The sequence below is a fragment of the Chiloscyllium plagiosum genome, unplaced genomic scaffold (genome assembly GCF_037043375.1).
Source record: "Chiloscyllium plagiosum isolate Xiang-an unplaced genomic scaffold, Cpla_swu_hap1 HiC_scaffold_5, whole genome shotgun sequence".
Classification (NCBI taxonomy): domain Eukaryota; kingdom Metazoa; phylum Chordata; class Chondrichthyes; order Orectolobiformes; family Hemiscylliidae; genus Chiloscyllium; species Chiloscyllium plagiosum.
Window position 1 is genome coordinate 129,202,242 of NW_028270143.1, and position 17,949 is coordinate 129,220,190.

A 17,949-nucleotide genomic window follows, 5' to 3' on the forward strand; every position below is an offset into this window, starting at 1 on the left:
CACCTCCCCACCTCTCTGTGCCTTCTGCAAGGACTGTTCCCTCTGACAGTCCTTTGTCCATGCCATTCTCACCATCAAACTCCCAGGTAACTTCCCATGCAAACAAAAAAAATGCAAAACCTGCTGGTGCACCACCCCACTCACTTCCATCCAGGGCCCCAAACAGTCCTTCCACGTGAGATTGAGGTTCACCTGCCTCTCTCTGTACAGTTGTATAAGACTTTGATTCGGCCACATTTGTAATACTGCGTACAGATCTGGTTGCCACATTACCAAAGGGATGTGGATGCTTTGGAGAGGGTACAGAGGAAGTTGCCTGGTATGGAGAGAGGTTGAGTAGATTAGGATTATTTTCATTGGAAAGAAGGAGGCCTACAAAATCATGAGAGAGGTAGGCAGGGTGGATAGCAAGAAACATTTTCCCCAGAGCAGAGGATGCAATTACTAGGGGTCACAAGTTCAAAGTGAGAGGGGAAATGTTTAGGTGAGATATACGTGGGAAGTTCTTCTCTTAGAGGGTGGTGTGCCTGAATGCATTACCAGCGGAGGTGGTAGGGATGGGTATGATAGCATCATTTAAGATGTATCTAGACAGATACATGAATGGGCAGGGAGCAGAGGAATACAGATCCTTAGAAAATAGGCCGCAGCTTTGGATAGAGGGTCTGGATTGGTGCAGGCCTGGAGGGCCGAAGGGCCTGTTCCTGTGCTGTGCTTTATTCTTTGTTCTTCCAACCTAGTCTACTGCATCAGGTGCTCCCAATGTGGTCTTCTCTACATTGGGATGACTGAATGTAAACTCACTGAGTAAATTGCTCACTGAGCATCGCAGCTGGATCCGCAGGGGCTGACCGGACCTCCTAGTCACCTCCTATTTCAATTCCCCCAACCACTCCCTTTCCAACATGACCATCCTTAGCCTCCTCCATTACCAAAGCAAACCACGGTTCCCACTGGAGGAACAACACCTTATTTTCTGCCTGGGCACCCTACAGACCGGAGGACTCAACATTGAATTCTCCAATTTCAAATAAGCTCCCTCCCCATGCCCTGACTCCTATCCCAGCCCCTCCCCCTTCCTTCCACTGCTTCCTGCAACCAACTGGATTCATTCCTTCCATTGACCAACCAGGTCGTACCCACTGCCTGTCTTCACCTATCCCCACTTCACCACCCTGCTCCCGCTTCCCCCTTTATCTCCAGCTCCCCCACACACACACCCAGTCTGGAAGAAGAGTTACACCCAAAGTGCCGACTTCTCCACCTCCTGATGCTGCTGGGCTTGCCGTGTTCTTCCAGCCTCCTGCCCACCAATATCTTGTACAGCTATACATTCCAGCTCCTGTACTCAATGCACTAACTAATGAAGGCAGGGTGCCAAACATCTTCTTCAAACCCTGTGCACCACTTTCTGGGAACTGTGTACCTGCACCACAAGGTCTCTCTGTTAGACAACACTCTCCAAAATCCTAGCATTAATATGTAAGTCCTGCTCCTGTTTGTCTTACCAAACTGCAACATCTTGCATTTATCTGTACTAAACTCCATCACCCACTGGGTGTTGATTAAGACACTGCTGTACTCTTAGATAATCTTCTAAACCATCAGTTTTGGTATCATCCATAAACTTACCATTCCTTCTGTATTTTCATTCAAATCATTTATATGAATGTCGAACAACAGTGGAGTCTGCACCGATCCGTGGGGCACATTGCTGGCTACAAGCTTCCAGTCTGAAAAATAACCTTCCACCGCCACCCTCTGTCTAGAGACAATGGGTGAGCAGTACTGAATGCAATGTAACAATCAGCCTTGCTGTATGTGAGATTGGGTGAATGTGCCAAAAACAACCACTGTCATAACATTGTAGTGTTCACAGCTGCTCACAATGTAGTCTCCTGTACATTGGACTGACAAAATGCGAGCTGGTGACCACTTTGCAGAACACCTACATTTTGTCCACAAGCTTTCAGTTGCCTGCCACTTGAACAAGTTACCATGTGCCTTGGCCAACGTTTCTGTCACAGGCCTGCAGCAGTGTCTAGCAAGCCTCAAAACAATCTTGAAGAACATCTGGAGGAGTGGGCCAGGAAATGGCTGATGGAATTCAATGTGAGCAAATGCGAGGTCTTGCACTTTGGAAAAAAGAATAGAAGCATGGACTACTTTCTAAATGGTGAGAAAATTCATAAAGCCAAAGTACAGAGGGATCTGGGAGTGCTAGTTGAGGATTCTCTAAAGGTAAACATGCAGGTTGAGTCCGTGATTAAGAAAGCGAATGCAATGTTGTCAATTATCTCAAGAGGGTTGGAATATAAAAGCACTCTTGTGCTACTGAGACTTTATAAAGCTCTGGTTAGGCCCCATTTGGAGTACTGTGTCCAGTTTTGGTCCCCACACCTCAGGAAGGACATACTGGCACTGGAGCATGTCCAGCAGAGATTCACACGGATGATCCCTGGAATGGTAGGTCTAACATATGAGGAACGGCTGAGGATCCTGGGATTGTATTCATTGGAGTTTAGAAGATTAAAGGGAGATCTAATAGAAACTTACAAGATAATACATGGTTTGGAGAGCGTGGACGCTAGGAAATTGTTTCCGTTAGGCGAGGAGTCTAGGACCTGTGGACATAACCTTAGAATTAGAGGGGGTAAATTCAGAACAGAAATGCGGAGAAATTTCTTCAGCCAGAGAGTGGTGGGCCTGTGGAATTCATTGCCACAGAGTGCAGTGGAGGCTGGGACGCTAAATATCTTCAAGGCAGAAATTGATAAATTTTTGATGTCACAAGGAATTAAGGGCTACGGGGAGAATGCGGGTAAGTGAAGTTGAAATGCCCATCAGTCATGATTGAATGGCGGAGTGGACTCGATGGGCCGAATGGCCTTACTTCCGCTCCTATGTCTTATGGTTATGTAATCTACTAGGAATCTCCTCAATGTTCTCTTGATTAGCTGTTGTAATTTCAACAGAAGATTGGACAAAATCTTCCTAGTTGTACACTTTGTGACATATTGTATTATGATTCTCTTTAGTAACTCAGTCACAAGCGCTCTATGTTTACTATACCGAGTTTCTATCCACTCATTCATAAAACTGCATATTTGTAGTACATTTTTCTCTTACAAGATAAATTAAATTAAACATCTCTTTCTAGGCTGCCAGCCAATTACTGTTTCTTTAAACTGTTCAATTATTATCATCCTTATGCTGCATGTAGTGTTTAGACCTGCTTCCGTATCAAAGGCTACTCCAAATAAGCGCTAATTCTGTAACCTACTTAGAACAATGCTACCCCCATCATTGTGTCTCCATAACTCACTCAAAACTATGGAAAGATTATAATATTAATCAGCCCTAAGCAACCATCTATTGGGATGTGAATAGGTTGCAGAACATTAAACAGTTTCCTCCACCAGCACGTCCCTACATTTTGCTGCTCTTTGTCTCTGAAATTTTCTTTTCCACTACCAATTTCTAACTTTTATTCAGGACTGCCATCTTGTACTAATGTATGGATTCATACTTTTCAAATACACATTAAATAGGGCCACTAACCTTTTTAAGAAACTTAACACCAAAACAGCGCTTCTGTGAAACTGAATGAATAAACGAGTAGGAACTGTCAAAACCTGTAATAGTTAATGAAATCTCACGACCCAGCTGTGAGACATCAGTTTAATATCTTCTATACTTTTATTTAGTATATTTAAAAGTTTCTCACTTATTTAGATCTAGTATTTTCACTAACGTTACTCACTTTAAAGACACAAGGACTAACCCCTCTTAATTATACAAGCTCAGAGCAGACAGACATTCTAATCCCGTCAGGAGTAACATGCAGCATTTAGCAAGTACTTAAACTATCTCCTGCTTCCCCAGGACAGATGTTATGCAATCTTTTGTGTACAATCGATACAACTATGTGACACAATAGTGCTAAAAGTTTAATGTATGCAAAAACTGTGAATGATGGAGGCTACTGTAAAATTATATTTTGGATTTCATTGCTGCCTCAAACTGTGCTACTGCAGATGCTCAATAAAGAAGCAATTTTCACCACTCACCAAACTCAGTCGCAATTGAATATGATCCCACAGTGTGAATTCCGTGAATGTCGATTTTACACTAAAGTGGTCAAGAGGATTGAAGAAAGCTCCAGAGAAATCTCCTCTTGCCCAAAAGGGACACATGACTCAAGAAAACTAAGATGTTAAAAGCACCAAAAAAGTACTTCTTAGGCTTTCAGTTTAGCATCTGCTACTGTCCAAGGGCTTACCTCTTTCAAGGCGGGTTTGAGATTTAGCCCTCTCTGCTTTCTCAGCTGTCAACAAAAAATGGAAGCAGTCAGTTACCATATAGTTTTTGCACCAAACTTCATCTTTACTGCAAGTAGCTACCAAGCATGAATATAATATTTCTACTAAAGAGGTCAGTGTAATGGAAATGCATTTATGTTGGCTGTTAGTCACCTAAATCTTTTGTTTTTTTTTTGTTTTCTCTTTCTCTCTCTCACACACACACACACATATACACACACACAGTCAGACAGAAGATATAAAAGTTTGAATACAGGTATGCATGAATACAAGCAAGAATAGTTTCTTGTAAGAGTGAAGAGCTTCTGTGCAGAGCAGATGACCTGGGGTGTGCAGTGAGAGAGGGACTCACTGAAATCCTTGTAGAGGGAGGAAGAGAGTTTCTTCAAGGAAGGCATCCTTGTAAGAGTGAAGAGCTTCTGTGCAGAGGAGATGACCTGGTGTGTGCATGCAGAGGAGATGACCTGGGGAAGAATAGTTTCTTCTCCACTATTATCAGACTTTTGAACAGACCTCTCAAATGCTAATTCAGATCTCTTTCTCTACATGTTCTCTGCAATTGTAACACTGTATTCTGCATGCTGTTCTGCTACCCTGGTGCACTTTGTATGGTATGATCTACCTGAATAGCACGCAAAACAACACTTTTCAATGTATCTTGGTACATGTGACAATAATAAATCAATCAATCAATCAATCAATCAAACACCAGGGATGCTATTTGATGTGCACTGTCAGGTTTCACTGGAAAATCAAGTCCCACTATTTCTGGAAAACCGAAAAAAAACTGTGGGTGCTGTAAATCAGAAACATAAACAAAAAATGCTGGAAACTCTCAGCAGGTCTGGCAGCATCCATGGAGAGAAATCAGAGTTAAGGTTTTGGGTCCAGTCTCCCTTCCTCTGAGTTCTCTCCACAGATGCTGCCAGACCTGCTGAACTTTTCCAGCATTTTCTGTTTTTGTTCCCTACTGTTTCAGGAATTTTCACAAAAGTTAAAGACTTATCAGTTAACAAAACACCTGAATTTAGCTGTCTTTTTAGATCCTGTTTTATGGAAAGCAAGATTCAGGTTTCTGTACTTAACAAGATTTACTATGTATTGTCAAAAAAGACATTCTGACTTCAAATAAATAACTATGAACCATTAACATATAATTCTAATGGTTAAACCTCTAACCTCCTTATAAAACTCCCCATTCACACATACACACACCCAGATAAAAAACAAAATGATGGTATTATTGTTAGAGGTGAAAAACTGGCAAGATTGTTTAATGTCCTTGTCCATAGAGTTTGCTGAGATACTTCTGGCTTGTCAGGACTTAGTGTTCATCAATTTTTCTTCTCTGGATGCTTTTCACTTCCTTGTATGAGACACAGACTGACTGGTTCACAAACTGAAAGTTTCTTAGCTTCTGGTTAAAAGGCTCAGATTACAGCAATTCTTTTTAGATTTTAGGCATTTTTAACCAGGGAAGAAGAGAGAAACACTACCTCCCTTTCTAGAAATCTGAAGATTTCTGCCCATATAGGTCACATCCACAAACTAAATGAGAGCCAATCACATTGATATTGATGACCAGTCACAACTCTACAAATCAATCAGCTATGTTTTGCTAGCCAAATCTCACTTCATACGCATACCCTGGTGATAGCCTGTCTGCAATAACCTTCCCCCAGTGCATAAGCATGTGATAATACAAACACTTGCAATGCGTGTTGTAACTTGCTTTTAAAAAGTACTGCAATCCTTCAACATTCTTTGGCTTTTAAACCAGCTCTTTTCCCATTTCAGCCCACATTTTAAAAAAATAGAAAAAGAAGAAGATCCGGCTTAACACCATTTATTTTCAGTCCATTTTCTCATTTTGACTCAAGCACACGTGCCAGTTAAATTTCAAGTTAAAATCACAACGTTAGCCTCGCGAAAACTAAGAGTGACCCATATAATTTCTTTTTTTTATTCGGTGTGTGTATGCACGTGTGTATGGGCAAGGAGCTTCCACATCAAGATGGAGTGGGAATGTGGCAATTTTCAGAGGATAACTTTAATCCTGTAGATCTCCTCACAATAGCAGTCTTCCACCCAGCATCAACCGGCAGGCATGTTGCCTTGGTTTCTCCGTCAGGGGAAACCTGTCAATTAGGGGATGTGGTGAGATAAGGTTCCTTAAGTGGCCATTAATTGATTGCTTGAGGGTCTTGGTTGTTAGCAACCTCTTACCTAGAATGTAGAAGCTAGGAGAATAACAAATAAGAGCAGGAGTATGCCATTTGACCCTTCAAATTTGCCCAGCCATTCACAGTTGATCTGCCTCAGGCCTCAACTCCTTTTTTGTGCCAGCCCTCAACTCCTCAATGTTTCTCAATATCTGAGTTCAAGACTCTCCCACCAGTTAAAAAAAAACTTCTCAATATCTACCCTGTCAAGCTCAGAACTTATACATTTCAGTAAGATCACTCCTCATTCTTCTCAATTCTAATGAATAAAAGCCTGATCTGTTTTGTCACTCTTGATAAGCCAATATTTTCATCCCAGAAGTCAGCTTAGTGAATCTCTTTGAACTTCCTCCAATCCCAGTACCTCCTTTCTTAGAAACTTGACAGTATTCCAGTTGTGGCCTCACCAATACTCTGTACAATTGGTGAAAGACTTCTTGGTTTTTAAACTCCAACTCCCTAGCAATAAAGGACAATATTTCATTGGCCTTTTTAGTTAGCTGTTGCACCTACATGCTATCCTTTGTGTTTCATATTCAAGAACTCCCAGATCCCCTGTGTTAGATTTTTGAAGTCCTTAAATGAGTCTGCCTTTTGATTCTTCTTACGTGTGACCTCATACTTCGTTACATTAAACTCCAATTGCCATTTTTGGCTATTCACTCAAACTATCAATATCTCCTTACAAATTCCTTATGTCCTTGTTACAACATACTCCCACACATTATTGTATCATTAGCAAATTTGGATGAATTACACTCTGCCCTCTCCTTCAAGCCTCTCCTTCAAGGATAGTAAATAATTGAGGTCCTTGACTGCTCCTTGGGACATAATTACCTCTTTCCAACCAGAAAAAGATGATTAATCTGGAATTTCTGTTGTCTGTGTGTTAACGAATCCTCAATCCATGCTAATACATTACCCCAAATACCATGAGATCTTATTGTATGCAATAACCTTTTATTGAATGCGTCTTGAAATCCAAATACACTACATCTTTAAGTTCCACTTTATCACCCTGTCGTGGTGTATATATAAATGACTTGGATGAAATTGTAGATATATAGTTTAGTAAATTTGCAGATGACACAAAAACCGGTGGAGTTATGGATAATGTAGAAGGCTGTCAAAGGATACAGTGGGATGTAGATTAGTTGTAGATATAGGCAGAGAAACGGCAGATGGCGTTTAGTCTGAGTAAGTGTGAGGAACTGCACTTTGGGAGATCAAATGTTAAGGAAAAGTACACAATTAATTGCAGAACTCTGAACCATATTGATGTGCAAAGGGATCTTGGGGTTCAAGTCCACAGCTCTCTGAAAGTGGCCACATAGTAGATAGGGTGGGAAAGAAGGCATAGGACATGCTTGCCTTTAGATTAGATTAGATTCCCTACAATGTAGAAACAAGCTCTTCGGCTCAACAAGTCCACACCGACCCTCCGAAGAGTAACCCACCCAGACCCATTCCCTCTGGCTAATGCAAGCTAACACTGTGGGCTATTTTGTATGGCCAATTCACCTCACCTGCACATCTTTGTGACTGTGGGAGGAAACCAGAGCACCCGGCAGAAACCCACACAGACACAGGGAGAATGTGAAAACTGCACACAGACAGTCACACAAGGCATGAATTGAACCCAGGACCCTGAGGCAGCAGTGCTAACCACTGAATCACCCTGCTGCTTTATTGGTCAGGGAATTGAATACAAGAACCAGGATGTGATGTTGCAAATTTATAAGACTTTGGTTAGTCCACACTTAGAGTACTATATTCAATTCTGGTTGCCACTTTGCAGGAAGGATATGGAGACTTTGGAGAAGGTACAGAAGAGGTTTACCAGGATGCTACCTGGATTAGAGGGTAGTAGCTATAAGGAGAGGTTAAAAAACCTGTTTTCTCTTGAGTGGTGGAGGCTGAGGGAGACTTGATAGAAGTCTATAAAATTATGAGATGCATAGATAGGGTTGATGGTCAGAATCTTTCTCCCAGAGTTGAAATGTCTAATAGATTGGGGCATGCATTTACGGTGAAAGAGAAAAAGTTCAAAGGAGATCGGTGGGGCAAGTCTTTTACCCAGAGTGGTAGGAGTCTGGAATGCACTGCTAGGGGTGGTGAAGGCAGATACGATAGGAGCTTTTAAGGGACTTTTAGATCAGCAAATGAATATGCAACGAATGGAAGGATATGAACCAAGGGGAGACAGAAGGGATTAGTTTCATTTGGTGTCATGTTCAGCACAACATCATGGGCTGAAGGGCCTGTTCCTGTGCTGAACAGTTCTTTGTGCTATGTTCTATGTTCTACCAACTCTGCTAGTTGCATCCTTAAAAAATTCAGGCAAATATGTCATACATTTCTAACACAATACCGTGCCGACTCTGTTTAAGTTTTCTAAATGCAATGTTATTTCCTTCTTTGTTATGAATTCTATCATTTTCATGATAACAGATGTTAGGCTCACTGGCCTACCGTTTCTTGCATTCTTTCTGTCTCTCTTCCCCCACCCGTCCCCCTTCTTGAATAGGCTTAGCAGCATCATATTAGTAGTTTGGTTTCATTAGTTTGTCAAATGCTTCATCCCTCAGTCATCTTCTGATTTGTTAGCACTTTGCTTTTGTTATGTTTGGGATATTTGTTGTCCTTCATTGTGAAGACCAATGCAAAACATTGGTTTAAATTCTCTAACACTTCCCTATTCCTCATTATTAATTCCCTAACTGTATCTCCCAAGGGTCCTAAACCTACTTTAGATAGTCTCTTTTTATATACCCATAAAAGCTCATCCACTTTATATTTCCTGCCGATTAATCAATTTTCTCTCTTTTTATTAGCTTTTTGGCCATCCCCTGCTAGTTCCTAAAATATTCCCAATTTTTACACCAGTTTTTGCTTTTTTGTACACCTGACGTTTTAATTGGAGACACTCCTTGATCGTCTTTGTTAACCACAGGTGATTCATCCTTCTCAAGAGTCCTTGTTTTTAACAAGAATAGATTTATACTGAGCACTATGAAACATCCGCCTAAAAGTTAGCCACTCCTCATTTACTGACTTTCCTCTTCATTTATGCTAGCCCACTTTAAGTTGAAGATGTGAGTTACTCACAAATCAAACGGAATTTGAAATTCGACCATATTATGATTGCTACCCCATAGAATTCTTCTTAATCTCTTATTAATTGTGGCTCATTACACATTACCAGATCTCAAATAGCTTGTTCTCTGGTAGGTTCTGGAAAATACTCCAATTAATATGCAGATTAAAGGCACCCATGATAATTGCAGTGTCCTTCTTTCATGTTTCTAATACTTCCCAATAGCTAACAAATCAGAATCATTCATTTTTATTTCACTGTTCACAGGGTAAACCTCTCTGCTAATTTAAACCAGCACCACAGAAAAGATTCACCCCATGCTTTAAAGTTTGAGAAGCAAAACACTATCCCAGAGGTCACTATTTAAAGTAAAAATTAACAACTTTATTCCTAAAATCCAACAGAGAATATTAAAACCAACAACTATTTACAACTCCTTTTACTTTAAACGATCTTTTACCTCCCACTCTACAATACTAATCTGATAAAAAATTCTGATTAAGATTTATTTTTTAAAAAATCACATTTCAAACCAGTCTGCTTTGCCGAGTTTCCTCTGTAGATTTTGCTCTGTAGATTTTGCTCTGTGGATGTTCTCCAGGTCAGCACTGATGTTTTTTTTAGATTACATTACAGTGTGGAAACAGGCCCTTCGGCCAACAAGTCCACACCGCCCCGCTGAAGCGTAACCCACCCATACACCTACATTTACCCCTTACCTAACACTACGGGCAATTTAGCATGGCCAATTCACCTGACCCGCACATCTTTGGACTGTGGGAGGAAACCGGAGCACCCGGAGGAAACCCATGCCGACACGGGGAAAACGTGCAAACTCCACACAGTCAGTCACCTGAGGCAGGAATTGAACCCAGGTCTCTGGCGCTGTGAGGCAGCAGTGCTAACCATTGTGCCACCGTGCCGCCCACGTTCTGCTGCACAGACTCCCCACAGATGGGTACCTTTCAGAGAGCTCTTTAGCTGGAAGTCTATACATTTGTTGGTTTTGGCAGTTCTCCCCCTAACTGTTCAAAATGTCCAGTTTTATACCCCAAAATATCAGATTGTTTCATTGGTTTTAATATTAGCAAAATAATAATTTCAACGTCGATTGGATTTTGGTATCTTGGGGCGAATGTAAACTAATTGGCCAGATTTGAATTTGTCTTTGTTTCATGGCAACCCATCTGCTGATATTTGTTTTGATCAAGTGTTACATTGTTACTTTGTTCAGGACTCTGTGCTTTGTAAGTCCTTGCTATATTTTCAACTCTCTTAAAGGTACAGTACACCGCTACGCCTTCATAACACTGTCAACTCATCTATCTCATTCAAATGCATTCCAGTAAGGAGCCTTAAGCTTCAACCATTTTACCATTATTACTTAGAATCACAGAGCCAAAGAGTTTTGCAGCACAAAAAGAGGTGTCTCAGCCCATCGTCAAATGCCAGTCATCAAGCATCTATTAATCCTTGTTCCATTTTTCATCACTTGCCTTGGCACCTCAAATGTTCATCCAAATATTTCTGAACAGCTGTGATGATTCCTGCCTCTGCCTCCCTTTCAGACAGAGTTACAGATACTCACCACCCTCTGGGTAAAATGATTCTTCCTTAAATCTTTCTAAACTTCCTATCATTTATCTGATTACTGACCCCTGTACTAAAGGACTCTGGTTCTAATTAAATAAAAAAACATTGTGATTTGTGGGCATCACTGGCTGACCAACAGTTATCATCCGTCCCTGATTGCTCTTGAGAAGGTAATGGTGAGCTACCTTCTTGAATCACTGCAGTCCACCTGCTATAGGTGCTGTTAGGGAGGGAATTCCAGGATTTTGATCCAGTGACAGTGAAGGAACTGTGATATATTTCCAAGTCAGGATGGTGAGTGGCTTGGAGGGAAACTTGCAGATGGTGGTGTTCCCATGTATCTGCTGCCCTTGTCCTTCTAGATGAAAGTGGTCATGAGTTTTGAAAATATTGTCTGAGGGTCTTTGGTGAATTTCAGCATTGCATCTTGTAGAGTTTCAGTTATGAAGAGAGATTGGACGGACTTGATTTATTTTCCTTGGAGCAGAGGAGACTGAGGGAGGGTCATGATTGAGATGTATCAAATTATGGAGAGCATAGATAGGGTAGACTGGAAGGAAGGAAGCATAAACTGAGTGTAATGGCAGATGGTTTTATGGGGATGTGAGGAATATGTTTTATAGAACATAGAACATTACAGCGCAGTACAGGCCCTTTGGCCCTCAATGATGCGCCAACCTGTCATACCAATCTGAAGCCCATCTAACCTACATGATTCCATGTACGTCTATATGCTTGTCCAATGACAAGTTAAATGTACTTAAATTTGCTGAATCTACTATCATTGCAGGCAAAGCATTCCATACCCTTACTAAAGAAATTACCTCTGACATCTGTCCTATATCTATCACCCCTCAATTTAAAGTTATGCCCCCTTGTGCTCGCCGTCACCATACTTGAAAAAAGGCTCTCCCTATCCACCCTATCAAACCCTCTGATTATCTTATATGTCTCTATTAAGTCACCTCTCAATCTTCTTCTCTCCAACGAAAACAGCCTCAAGTCCCTCAGCCTTTCCTCGTAAGACCTTCCCTCCATTTCAGGCAACATACTAGTAAATCTCCTCTGCACCCTTTCCAAAGCATCCACATCCTTCTTATAATGCGGTGACCAGAACTGTACACAATACTCCAAGTGCAGCCGCACCAGAGTTTTGTACAGCTGTGGCTTAACCTCATGGTTCCAGAACTCGATCCCTCTGTTAATAAAAGCTAAAACACCTTCTTAACAACCCTGTCAACCTGGGTGGCAACTTTCAAGGATCTGTGTACCTGGACACCGAGATCTCTCTGCTCATCTACACTACCAAAAATCTTACCATTAGCCCAGTACTTTGCATTCCGGTTACTCTGACCAAAGTGAATCACCTCACACTTGTTCGCATTAAACTCCATTTGCCACCTCTCAGTCCAGCTCTGCAGCTTATCTATGTCTCTCTGTAACCTACAAAATCCTTCGTCCCTGTCCAAAGCTCCACCGACCTTAGTGTTGTCTGCAAATTTACTAACCCACCCTTCTACACCCTCCTCCAGGTCATTTATAAAAACAACCAAAGGGTGGTGGTAAGGCTGGAAGCATTTGCAATGCCAAGGCATAAAGATTATGAGCCAAGTGCTGAAAAATGGATTAACAGAGTTGATGGGCCAAACAACTTTTTTCTGAGCTGTAGATCTCTATGAATCCAAGACCTTAAGACCACCTGTCGAATTTAATGTAATCTATCTGAGAGATGTGATTTTCCGGAAACACAGTGTTCAGATTTTTCTCCCCTACTTGAAGCATTACAATGTGTGAAGTTCAGACTGCAGCTCATCAACACTGAGCCTATTTCCTTGGTAACCAACACTCTTTGCAGATGTGTTCCCCATGGATCATACAGGCACCACCAGCTTCCTCATACTAAAGTTACAAAACAACACTTGCCCAGCCACCTCTATTCTATTCACTTTGTTAATTTGCATGTTAAATATTTTAAATTAATTTAATTTTGCTCTTCAGTTGTAATGACATCTCTTGATATAAAATCAAAACAGGCACCGGAGAAATACACATCAATAACCTATTAGTTTTCCTGTGAAGTTGCACTTCAATTCTGACAGTAAGAAATAGGTTATAGGAGCTCTCTGTTATTGGATTTCATCACCTAAGCCAGCACAGCCCTTCTCATGGTGCTCCACTCTCCTCATTCGGAAGCTGCTTTCCCCACTGTCCTACATTGTTTGAGAAGTCGCTGTCCCCATGCTCGCTCCCTCTCTTTATGAAGCTGCTTTCCCCACTGTCCTACACTGTTTGAGAAGTCGCTGTCCCCATGCTCGCTCCCTCTCTTTATGAAGCTGCTGTCCCCACTCACCTACATTGTTTGAGAAGCTGTTGTCCAAGTGCTCGCTCCCTCTCTTTGTGAAGCTGCTTTCCCCACTGTCCTACATTGTTTGAGAAGCTGTTGTCCAAGTGCTCGCTCCCTCTCTTTATGAAGCTACTGTCTCCACTATCTCACATTGGTTGAGAAGCTTCTATCATCAGTCTCTCTCCTGCTCTCTTTCTTGATTTTTTTATGGAGCTGCTGTCCCTCTCTCCTGCTTTTTATGAAGTACAAGGTTCTCATCTCTCCCACTTTTTTAGGTGCCATACTCTCTCCACGTATTTTTCTCTCTTGCTCTTTGTGATTAGTGGATTGGTAAGAAGATGACCATCTTGCCAGGACAAACTCACCCAATTATTTACTCTTCTCACTATCTCCAGAAGAAGGGAAAATTCCACCCCATCAAATGTTCAATCTATTCACTATAAATAGATGCCTTCCACATATAAAAAATGTGGTGAACAATTCAATTCTTCTTACTGTAAAACATACCTTTAGTTACAGGCTGTGGCTTATAATACCTTTCTGGAGAGAGAAAACTCAAGTTTACATCTTCTGCAAATTCCGTTTTAAAGAATTCTGGTGATAACAAGTCTGTTAACAGAAAGAGAAAGGAATCTGTCAAAGATGTGCCCAATCATCTAATAAATTAACCAATCATCAATAAAAATCTAACAATTTCGATACAACATGACTAGAATTCACATTGCATGTTACCATCAGCTTTTATTACAATGTTGAATAAATATTTGTTCAACATAACTAGCTGGGTATGGCTGAAGATTTACAGTCTGTTGATATCTGGTCATGACAACTTACTCTTCCTGGGAATACATATCATACAATCTTCAACAATTCTATCCAGTCATTTTGCTCTTCTCAGGTGAAGTTCCAAAGTGGGTTCTGAAGAAGAGTCACTGGACCCGAAAGGTTAACTCTGCTTTCTGTCTATAGATGCTGCCAGACCTGTTAGGTTTCTCTAGCAATTTCTGTTTCTGTTCCAAAGTTGGTAACCTTTTCACTATATAAGAGCTTGTATCTTATTGTTCCCATTTTCATTGTTTTTTTCTCAGGGCAACAATGGCAGATACAAGGGAAATAGGCTTCATCTTCATCTGTCAAAATATCACCAGATGATAAATAGATCTACTGAAATATGTAAGGAGGAAGAGCAAGTAGCAATTGTAATGTAATACGTTAGGGTAACAATATGTAACAAGATGAGGAATTATTCACTGACTGGCAAGACACTAGGAAGCTCAGAAGAACTTAGGGTTAGAAGGTGATAAGAGGACCATTAAGAAAGAGTATTGGACACTTGCCTTCATCAGCAAGGTGAGGATTGTAAGAGTAGGGAGGTCATACTGGGGATGTAAAGCATTTGGTTAGGCTGAGATGAGTAACCTCATAAGCTTTAAAAAGTACTTGGATGAGCACTTCACCTGATGAAGGAACAGCGCTCCGAAAGCTTGGGATTTCGAATAACCCATTGGACTGTAATCTGGTGTCATACAACTTCTGATTTTATGATATAATTATAAAATGATAAAGTACAGAAGGAGGCCTAGATGTAGTTTAGAGAGTGGACCATTATGGCTACAACAGTTTGTTGAAAGAGTAAACATAAGGTGACACAAGTATTTCTCAGTGCCTCCTTTCAATGTCAGATTAGACTATCCAATTCATTTTTGACAAGGATAATCTATATGGTGACGCAGGACTTTCTCACCTACTTTGAGGAGAGAATCTTGGCCCCTATAGGAAAGGACTGGGACCAATCCTGCGGGGGATGCTGAGACATGCATGCCACACCATCCAAAGAAGCTCCATTCTCCACTGCATTTCAATGTTCATATTAACCCTATTGTCGGGGTAATTTTATCTTTCACCCACTCGTGGGATGTGGGCATCCCTAGATGGCCAACATTTATTGCCATCCCTAATTGCCCTTGAGAAGGTGGTGGTGAGCTGACTTCTTGAACCACTGCTGTTGGTTGACCCACAATACCCTTAGAGATGCAAGATTCCAGGATTTTGACCCAGTGACAGTGAAAGAACATGTTTCCAAGTCAGAATATTTCTGACATGTTTCCAAGTCAGAATGGTGAGTGACTTGGAGAGGCATGAGTGATGTCTCCACCTATCTAGAACAAAGAACATAGAACATTACAGCGCAGTATAGCCCCTTCAGTCCTCAATGGTGCGCCAACCTGTGGAACCAATCTGAAGCCCATCTATCTGTTGCATTTGTCTTTGTAGATGCAAGTGGTTATAGGGTTGGAAGGCACTATCTAAGGATTTTGGGTGATTTTCTGCAGTGCCTCTGGTAAATGATACACACTTCTGCTCCTGAATGTCAGTGGTGGAGGGAATGTATGCTTTTGGGTGTGGTGCCAATCAAGTGGGCTGTTTGGGTGAGGTAACGCTTTTTGAATGTTTTTGGAGCTGCACCCATCCAAACAGGTGGTGAATATTCCATTTCACTCCTGACTTGTGTCTTGTTGACAGACTTGGGGGAGTTAGGAGGTGAGTTACTTACGGCAGTATTCCTAGCCTCTGATTGGCTCTTAGAGTCATAGAGTCATAGAGATATACAGCACTTTACAGAAACAGACCCTTCGGTCCAGTGCTCCCCAGATATCCTAACCTATTCTTGTCCCATTTTCTAGCACTTGACACTTGACCCACATCTCTTCCTATTCATAGATCCATCCAGATGTTTTTTAAGACTCTATGACTCTACGACTCTAAATGCTGCAACTGTACCAGCCTCCACTACTTCCTCTGGCAGCTCATTACATAGACGCACCACCCTCTGCATGAAAAAGTTGCCCTTAGGTCTCTTTTATATCTTTCCCCTCTCACCCTAAACTGATCCCTTAGTTCTGGATGTCCCCATCCCACGAAAAAGACCTTGTCTGTTTATCCTATCCATGTCCCTCATGATTTTATAAACCTCCATATGATCACCCCTCAGCCTCCAATGTTCCAGGGAAAACAGTCCCAGCCTATTCAGCCTCTCCCTATAGCTCAACCCTGGCAATATACTTGTAAGTCTTTTTCTGAACCCTTGCAAGTTTCACAACATTGTTCCGATAGCAAGGAGACCAGAATTGCATGCAATAATCCAACAGTGGCCAAACCAATGTGCTGTAGCCACTATGTTTATGTGGTGAATCCAGTTGCATTTTAGATCAATGCTAGCCCCTAAAAGTTGATAGTGGGGGATTCAGTGATGGTAACAACATTGAATGTCAAGGGTGGTAGTTAGATTGTCAGGGCGTCTATGACCTCAGCAGAGAAATAACCTGTTCTGGCAAAAGGCATCTCTTCACCCACTGAGAATGACAGTACAAAGGACTCTGGGGAAACATTGCCATAGCTGCCTCCTCCCACCCTCTATCTCAGAAACTGACATCTCAATGGAAAGTCAGGCTTTGAATGTTTGAAGCATAAGCTGATGAAAACCACACTGCAACAACTCCTCAGCTGGTTGAGGAAGAGATTCCATAGGTCACTAGCACTTGAAAGACCATGGAGACCAGATATCTGCTCAGCTTTTGTAGGACATGACCATGCGATCAGCAATCAGGTACACTGTCCACATGCACAGGGAGGAACAACAATGGCAAAAGGCATCTGGGATTCAGCACCCCTTATTGCACAGAGGCTGCAGAATACAGCTACACTGTGCAGACTCAGATGGCCCAAGTATAACATCATGTAGATGCCTCCATTGTCAGGTGGGTAGCTGCCAAGGATAGATAGGCGCAGCCTCCTCTAGATCGACTGGCTACTGCACACAGCTGCTCTCCATCACCCCAGCCACTGGTCCTCAAAAACGAAAGTATGGTGACAAGGGGTACGGGGAGACTGGCTTGCACTCCAGATGCCCTTTTCTTACTAGGAGATAGGGCACTACTAAGAGGCGCCCAGCTAGAGGAAAAGTCACATACATGTCATTGAGAAGTCTGATCTCAGGAAACTCCAGAGGTTGCTGAGCCCTCTGGCTCCACCTCTATGCTTTCTCCCTCCGACATTTGGAATTTCAAGACAGAGGGTCACTAGCCTTTGGAAAGAAATCCTTCAACATGTTTGGGCTATCCAGACTCAAACACCTCCTGGAGATACCTGATCAAACCTCAAGGGTTAAAGGGTCCACTGCTGAACAAACTCCTTCCAACTGTGGAACTTGGGACAACACTAAGATGGAGTGGGAGGGAACTAAGAAAGGAAAAACCTTTTGAGGGCATTTTGATAGTGACGAGGGTTTGAAAGGTGCTGAATACAATGCTCATGGAAGAGGGGAGGAGTGCAGCATGACTATATGTGGCTCAGTGCCAAGCAACAAGGAAA